General features: G+C 43.5%; 1 long non-coding RNA gene across 1 annotated transcript; it reads right to left on the bottom strand.

The window, feature by feature from the left end:
* Window positions 1–5,199: 5,199 nt before the first annotated feature.
* Window positions 5,200–6,789, bottom strand: LOC145531315 (uncharacterized). The gene is made up of 2 exons (XR_014072356.1): window positions 6,619–6,789; window positions 5,200–6,006 (listed from the first exon to the last, which is right to left on the bottom strand). It is a non-coding gene; the product is annotated as an uncharacterized LOC145531315 (long non-coding RNA).
* Between the last annotated feature and the right edge of the window lie 1,438 nt (window positions 6,790–8,227).

Below are 8,227 nucleotides of genomic sequence, written 5' to 3'. Positions count from 1 at the left end.
TCAGGGGTAGAATCTGAATATAGCTATTAAAACATCTTCGGTGGCTGTTTGATCTCTTGTCTGAAGCCTTTGAAATGATTTTCCATCAACTTCATTCATGGTGATTTTGAAGGGAGGTAGGGCCTTTGAGTTACTCTCATTTTTACTTGAAGGTACAGCCTATCCTTTTGTTAAATGTATTTTACTGGTATTTATGGAACAATTTATGCTGTCTAATCAAACAAATTAGAACACTTATTTTTGCTTTCCTCAATTCAGTCAATTGTTAATAATCATGTTGTCATTTTTTCCCAGACTTGGCACCAAAACTTTATTCATTTTCCTTGGAAATTCTGTCACCAACCTACTATAAAAACTGTCATTATCTCTCAAAGTCACAGTCCTGACATCTGTTAAGTAAAGGTTTATTTTACACTTCAAAAGTCAATCTGCACAGCTGACTAAACTCCTTCAGAATTTTACAGCCTGCTCTTGTCAAATATTTGGGAAAATAAAATTTGCTTGTAGAAAAATATTTGGTTTTCATAGAAAAGAAAATACTCTTTACTTATCAAAAGCTTCTTTTGTTTCTTTCCCCCCCAAAAAAGAAAAGAACTTTGCTTATCAATTGGTTTTTAGAAAAAAATATAAGAAAGTTGAATTAATGTCTGTGTGTTTTATTTCAAGCGACATGCCGATTTCTTTCTTCTAACATCCCTGAAGGTTGAGTAGGTCATCTAAACTCCACAGAACTTACTGGAAAGCAAAGCCCAACAACCTTCTCCGGTTGGCCTGGAGAAGGAGGGGAGAGACTGCTGCTGTCCCTCTGGGTGCCCCTCCAGTCTCTCTCCATGGCTCCCTCACCCCCACCCCCCCGATAAACTTGGATCTGACCATGGCTCTCTGTGCTAATGAGCCTCTGTGACTCATTGTATCAACCCAGGGCTAACCTCTGGGCCTCGGACTGGTATCTCCCATCAGATCAGCAGCAGCATTAGATTAGAAATGAAGTGCATGACAAATGTAATGCACTTGAATTGTCCTAAAACCATCCCCACTATCCCTGGTCCACGGAAAAATTGTCTTCCACAAAATTGGTCCCTGGAGCCAAAAAGTTGGGGACCATAGTTCTGGGGGATAAATTCCTACTAGTCCTCTAATGTCTCTGGAAGCAAAGGAAGATAATGAAGCTCTAATAGAGTATTTTCTCTATATTGAAGTTTATGCTAAGAGTATTTCACAGGCTACTTTGTTTAATCCTTGCAACAGTCCTACAAGATAGGTATTGTCTCCACGTCTCAAGTCAAAGCTTATGATTGGACTCTCGATCTTTGCTGCTTCCCAGCAGCCTCCCTGACACCCTGCGTGATCCTTTTACTAATACACCTTTTGTTGTTGTTGTTTGGCATCTTGTGATTCCAAGCTTTCAACTTTTCTTTTGTGAGAGTGTGTGACTTGGTAGCTACACAAAATTGTGAGCCTGTAAATTCTTAACTGTCCTTTTGTGCTTTAGAATTATTTCCAGACAGACTCTGTTCTTGGACTGCTACCGACTTTCTTACGTGGATTTAGTATCTAACATAAATAGAGGTGGGGGTGAGCATGGAGTGTACAAGAGTTTCTATAGATGAGTTTAGGTACCAAGCTTAAATGATTCACTACTGCTTCTGACATGGAAGCCATGAAACAGAAGATGCAATGTACAAGAAGTCAGAAGACCTGATCTCTGACATTTGTTCTGTAATTAACAGTTTCACTTTGGATTCTTCCGACGACTTTCTTATTTTGGTGCCAAATGGAGAGATGATAGTAACTATCTCTGGTTTCTATAAAAACAAATAAGTCGTGTGAAAGTAGTTTGAAAACTAAAGGATTTTCAGAGATTTTTATAATCAACTTCATTCTTGTTACACCTTCAATGGAATCTTTTAAGGCTTCTGTTGTCCTTAAGTTAGAAACCAATCTCCTGATCACTGTTCACTGATCAAGGTTCTAGGTTCTAGGTGACTGAAATGAGTTCTGATGGACTTAGACAGGGAGGTTTTGTGAAGATGGTAGCAGCCTCACAGAATCCCTGTTTGGCTTGGGAAATGAGAAGAATGGAGGGGACTCTTGAGGCCAGATGGAAGGACGAGCCCTGGATAGCTCTGCTGCCATTGCTGGATGCCACAGATGCCAGTGCCATGAATAAATGCCACATTCTTCCTTTGACTTTGCAACTCCTGCCCAGATCCAGAGACCAGGGTGATCCAGGCTGTGGGAGTGGACAAACACAGGTCCTGTGACTATGCCTTGGGTGCCAGGAGATGGGAGGTGAAGGGTCTCTCTGCTTCATGCTCCGTAGCAGGAGACTATAGTTGTGGATACAACTGATGTCATGGAGAGTGGGAGATGCCCGCCAACGAAAGAGTGGGTGCATGCTAGATGGTGACACTGAAACTAAAACAGTTCAGACCTCCTGCCTGACCAAGCTGTACTTCACTCGTTAGCTTCATCTGGCACCACCAACACCCTCACACCCATGCTCTACTGACTAATGTTATTTCATTTCCTCTTTTGTGCCAAGCTCTTTATCACCTCCAAGCCACCCAACTGGGATGTTGCACCATTTTGTACCTTCTCTTTCGTCGAACCCCTCCTCAGCCTGTAAGTTTCAGCTTCAGTGAAACTTCTATGGGAAATACTTTTTGGACCACCACTACTTTGGGCCAAATTGAGGTTAGCCCCTTCCCCACACACTCATTGTATACTTCCACATAAACTAATGCTTCTTTTTCATTGCATTTATAATTAAATAATCATTGGTATTAGTTTATAAATGTCTATCTCATTCACTAGACTATGAGCTTCAGGAGTATAATGTGTTTATCTACCTTTTTCACACATATATCCCAGTTTCCAGTAAAGATTCAATAAATATTTATTGGGTGAATGAGTGAGTTAATAGACAAGGCTGTGAGGATAGGTTTACCAGCAACCTGAGACCCTCAGGTAGCCCCACGTCCCTAAATATTAGCAGCCATGGCCCTCTCTTCCTGTCTGTGGTGCTGTGAGGTCCTGAAGGACACGCCCACATGCTTATTCCTCTTTGTTCTCACTCTTTGGTATAATTCTATGAATATGGAATAAATGGATTACCAGATGAATGGATGGATAGATGCATGAATGAAGCATCTGGAGGTGCAATGAAAAAGCTCTTCCTACTGTTCTCCTCGGAGTCCCTCCAGTATGTCTTAGATTAAATTCCTTTTGTTACTTCAAACTAGGAGAAAAAAATGAGTTCGAGCATCTTCTTTTATCAGCTGATCGATATGTACTAGATGTTCTGTTAGGTACAACAGGGGTTAAAAATAATTTTAAAACTTTCATTTTCTCCTCTCCAGGAGCTTATCACCAAGCAGGGAGACAGGTCAATAATATATGAGGAAGTAAACAATAAAGGTTGAAGCCAATAACACAAGACAGTAGTAAGAGAGATGTAACAGAATGGTGTATCATTAATTGCCAATAGAGCACAGCCCAGAAGACGATTCATTCCGAGGAGAGTGAGGTTTTAGCTTTTAGATTGGCCTTGCTTTCTACCCCTGACTACCGTTCATTCACATGGTGGATATGCAAATTCTTCCCAAAGGAATTGCATCTTCTAAAAAACATTTTCTCCACCCTCCCATGTCATCCCCTCCCTGGCCTCTCCACTTTCCTAAGTACCCCTTGAATTGTGCATCCTGGAAACAAGTACCATCCTGTGCCCTAGGCCTGGGGCAGCTGTAATTCTGTGTCTTTCCCAAGAAACTCCAAATGTGAACCCTTGTCAGCCGAGAGGCCCCATAGGAGCTGTTCCATAGAAGATCATCATGAAGGAGATGATTGGAGTTGCCCAATATCTGTTTGGGCTAGACAACTCATTCATAACAAATTGCTATGTTTCATCTAGTTTTGTTAACTGGAAATGTGTCTGTCCTTGAGAATCTTGGAATCTCTCTGTGTTAGTTGGACACTCAGCTTGTTCAGGAGTTTGGGCCAAGTCTGAAGCCAGACCAATGAGTTTGAATTCTGGCCCTGCCACTTTCTATGTGTCTTTAACCTCTTTAAGCCTCAGCTTTCTCATCTGTAAAATGGGCACCATAAAAGACCTTGCCTATAAGATTTAGTGTCAATGTTATGAAAGAGCATGCAAGTGAAGACAGTACAGTCCCTGCTACAGAAGTAGTGCCTGGCCAACTTTACCATCATCCTTGTGTGTGTATGCTCAGTTACTCATTTGTGTCTGACTCTTTGCTACCCCATTGACTATAGCCTGCCAGGTTCCTCTGTCCATGGGATTTCCCAGGCAAGAATACTGGGTTGCTATTTCCTTCTTCAGGGGATCTTCCTGACCCAGGGATCAAAGCTGTGTCTCTTGCATCCCTTGCATTGCAAGCAATTCTTAACCCACTGCGCCACCCAGGAAGACCATTTCCAACTGTCGTTCTTAGGTAGCCAAAACCTCTCGGTCTTCCTTCTTTTTTGCCTCTGTGGATTATTTCCCCTAGTTCCTTCATGTCCTTTCACTTTTTCCCAGCACTGATTTCATAGGGAAGTTTTCTGATTGGACAGAAGAGTGCTGTGAACTTGCCCCTTTGCATGGAAGTCTCAGGGGAACAAGCCAATGTGAGTTCTTCACAGCCGACAGCAGCGTGACTCCCTCCTGGAAAGTGTGTGCTGTTAGGAGTGACCTTGGGGACAGGAATCACACTAAGAGTCAGAGTAAGAAGTGTGAATATTGTGGAGTGAGCACTAGGCAGGAGCAAACAGCTTCAAGATTGCTGCTGGGGCCCTTAAAGCCGGATGACAGAAAGCGGGCCTCCCTAACCCGGCCTGGGCTTATCTCAGGGTCTCAGGGTAGGGAGATGCCTTTCCATCTCATCAAGGCTCTTGCTAATCCAGGGTCAGAGCGATTGCCAATACCAATTGCTCTGGTGTGTCAGTAATCAGCAGCCTAAATTATGCTCATCTCTGTGAGATTAGAAAAAAAATTCCCAACTGCACGCTGGACCTTGCAGTGTTTGTGCAAGCACGCCAATCAGAAAAACAATTTCCACCTGGGCAATTCCGCATCCAGGACAACAAACACAATGTCATTTTCGGGCAATTAGAGATGGTGGCTTTCCTCTCACCAAGGACGTTAAATTGTGTGCATACTTTGTAAGGCAGAAACACTGCACAGAAAGGGGAGAAAGAGACCTGTGATCACACTTTAATTAGCTTCTTCTCTGACATTAGTCAGGTCTCCCTCTGTCCACCCGTCCTAGGTCCTGTAATCATCTCTTACCACGGGCGATGAACATATGTCCCTCCTGTTCTAACAGGTACCTGTCTGCACAAGGAAGCAGACCAAGGCCTGCCCCTCCGTCCCTGCTGATGGAGATATTTAAGCTTTCAATTTCATTCCAGGCCCCTGAGTCTGAGGCCCAATTTTGAACAAGTTGGCATAGGGTGGGTTCTGGTGGTGTACTTTTTAATTGCATTATTCTGAGTGATGAAAATCCTTTCATTCTTCACGCATAAAAGCTCAGGCTGCACGGGGTACACGCTCCCCACCGCGACTTTGAGCTAGGGCCCAGTTCCCTCCCAGGGCCACTTTGTCAGCTGTTCCAAGATCTTTTGTCATCTCCTTGCTATTAATTGCCCTTGAGCAGCACCAGGCTTTTTAATTCAGATTTTCCTAGAACACCAGGAGGGAAAATGGAATGATTGTAAAAGGGAGTTAATGATAATTGCTAATGTAGGTAGAGGTTTTTGTTGTTGTTTAAGATAGTCCTTTAAATTTTGTAATCTTGAAATAAAGAAGCAGAGATTGGATAAAGAATCACAGCGCAAGGACCTTCTTGTTAAGCTGGAGGAGAGGGAATGAATATGCTATCTTTTCTCTCCTTGTTTTATGGAATCAAATTGTCCCACAGTCAGAGCATCCAAAAGATCTTGCTTGAGTCAGAAACACAGGAGATTCCTGTGAGGGCCACCAGTTTATGTCCTGATTTCAGAGACCTGAAGGGGAAAAGAAAGACACATTCAACCTGAGAAATATAAAGGAAAACGTACAAGACACCTTAGGAGATTTTAAATACCATCCACATTGGGATTTCCCTGGGGGTCCAGGGGTTAAGAATCTGCCTTCCAATGCAGGGAACCTGGGTTCAATCCCTGGTCAGGGAACTAAGATCCCACATGCTGTGGGGCAGCTAAGCGCATGCTCCATAACCACTGAGGCCGTGAGCCCATGTGACACAATGAAGATTCTGAGTGATGCAGCCAAGACCAGACACAGCCAACACACACACACACACACACACACACATATACCAACTATAGTTCTGATGGCAGGTGAAATAATAAAGTGAAATAATAAAGTCTTAAAGAAAAGCTCCCAGGGCTTCCCTGGTGGCTCAGTTTGTAAAGAATCCATCTGCAATGCTAGGAGACCTAGTTTCGATCCCTGGGTCTGGAAGAGGGAGAAGGAAATGGCAACCCACTCCAGTATTCTTGCCTGGAAAATTCCATGGACAGAGGGGACTGGCAGACTACAATCCATGGGGTCGCAAAGAGTTGGACACGACTAAGTGACTAATCCACCACCACCACCAAAGAAAACCTCCTAACCTTTGAGGAGTTTGGAATAAAGACTTGAAGGATCAGGCCCTTGACACAGACTTTAAAAGAATCCAGAGAGGTTTTTAGCATTAACAGGTAAGTTAACCCACCATCTTGATACCAAGTAAAGGAAGCTGTCTTTTTTTTTTAGACAGAATTATTAATCATTTCCATGGCAACCCCTTCCAGTGTTCTTGCCTGGAGAATCCCATGGACAGAGGAGCCTGGTGTGCTACAATCTATGGGATCACAAAGAGTTGGACATGACTGAGTGACTAAACAGCAATAGCCATTAAAATCATGTTTTAATTCTGCTCAAAATGTATCCTTACATTTTATACCAAGAAATTGGTATAAAACATCAATTATTGTATTGTGATAGATGAATATTCCTCTCTCCTTAAATAGTAGTCATCAAAAATCCAAAGAAGTGTGGCTTTTTGTCCTCACTGAGCTCCCATTCCAGTCTCTTCTGCGTCAGTCCCTTCCCTGCCTCATGCACCAAATGGGAAGACCCGACCCCTCAAAACCCAGTGGCTTCTTGCCACCATTTTGGAGGCCAGAGTAGTTTTCTTGAGAAACCACTCACGACCTCCACCCTGGATCTGCTGTAAGCTCTGTGGAAAGTCAGTCTCCCTGCATGGAGACCTTGAAAATGATGAACCATCTCCCTGCTCTTGGGTTTTGAAGCCTTCAGGATGGTTTCAAATGGTGAAAGAGGCAAGCTGATTTCAAGGCCACTCTGGGTTTTTTTGCTTCAGTCACTCTCCTCTCTGAGTTTACTCACATCTAAATTCCAGGAAGGGAATGCATACCTCCAAAGTGGCAGGGACCCCTTTGGGGCAGATGCGGATTCATGTTTACAAACTCGGGTTGAAAGAGCCAACACCTCCCAGAGGACAAAGGGCTGTAAGATGGAACCCTCTAAGTGAAGAGTTTCTGATGCGGGTGAAAGCACCCCGCACACCAACCTCTATTGGCAACAAATATCCTCACTGAGGTCAGATTCAATGGCTAACACTTAATCAAAAATATTGCCATCTTCAAGTCTTGATATCTTCTTCCAGGATGTGATTAAAGACCCATTTACATGATAGTTGCTTAGAACTGGCAAGAAATGGGCACCCCAAGGTGTTGTTAGTATTATTTTAAAATTCTCTGGTCCTGTTAAAAACTCACTCTTCATCACACACACTGGATCCCTACTCTGCAAAGGCATGCTTCTGTGGCACTGTGAGAAATAAGAGTTTTTAAGTACAAGTGTCACTTGTTACCTTTCCCATTCAGAGTTGGAGAAATTTGCACTTTGTTATCCAGCCCAGCATCCCACTTGAAGGCAAGTGATTTCTGCTTATTGTATTCCCTTTTCAAACTAGGCGGGAAGACAGACCTTAAGGTTCATCCTATGCCTGAAAACCCTGGGAAACTTGTTTCTGGGAGTCAGCCAGCAATCTGAGAAGGACAGTGTACTCAGATTCTGTCTTGCACTAAAAAAGAGCTATAACAGGCCCCGGGCCCAGGCAGCCCCTTGGGGTGGAGCTGGGTTGGGGTTCTGACATTGCCTCTTCCCCTCTGGGTGGCTCTAGGCCAGTGAGTCACTCTAAGCCCATGTCCTCAG

The sequence above is a fragment of the Giraffa tippelskirchi genome, chromosome 13, assembly GCF_054371585.1.
Source record: "Giraffa tippelskirchi isolate mGirTip1 chromosome 13, T2T-mGirTip1v1.2.pri, whole genome shotgun sequence".
NCBI classification, from domain to species: Eukaryota; Metazoa; Chordata; class Mammalia; order Artiodactyla; family Giraffidae; genus Giraffa; species Giraffa tippelskirchi.
This window is presented reverse-complemented; position numbering and strand designations above follow the sequence as displayed.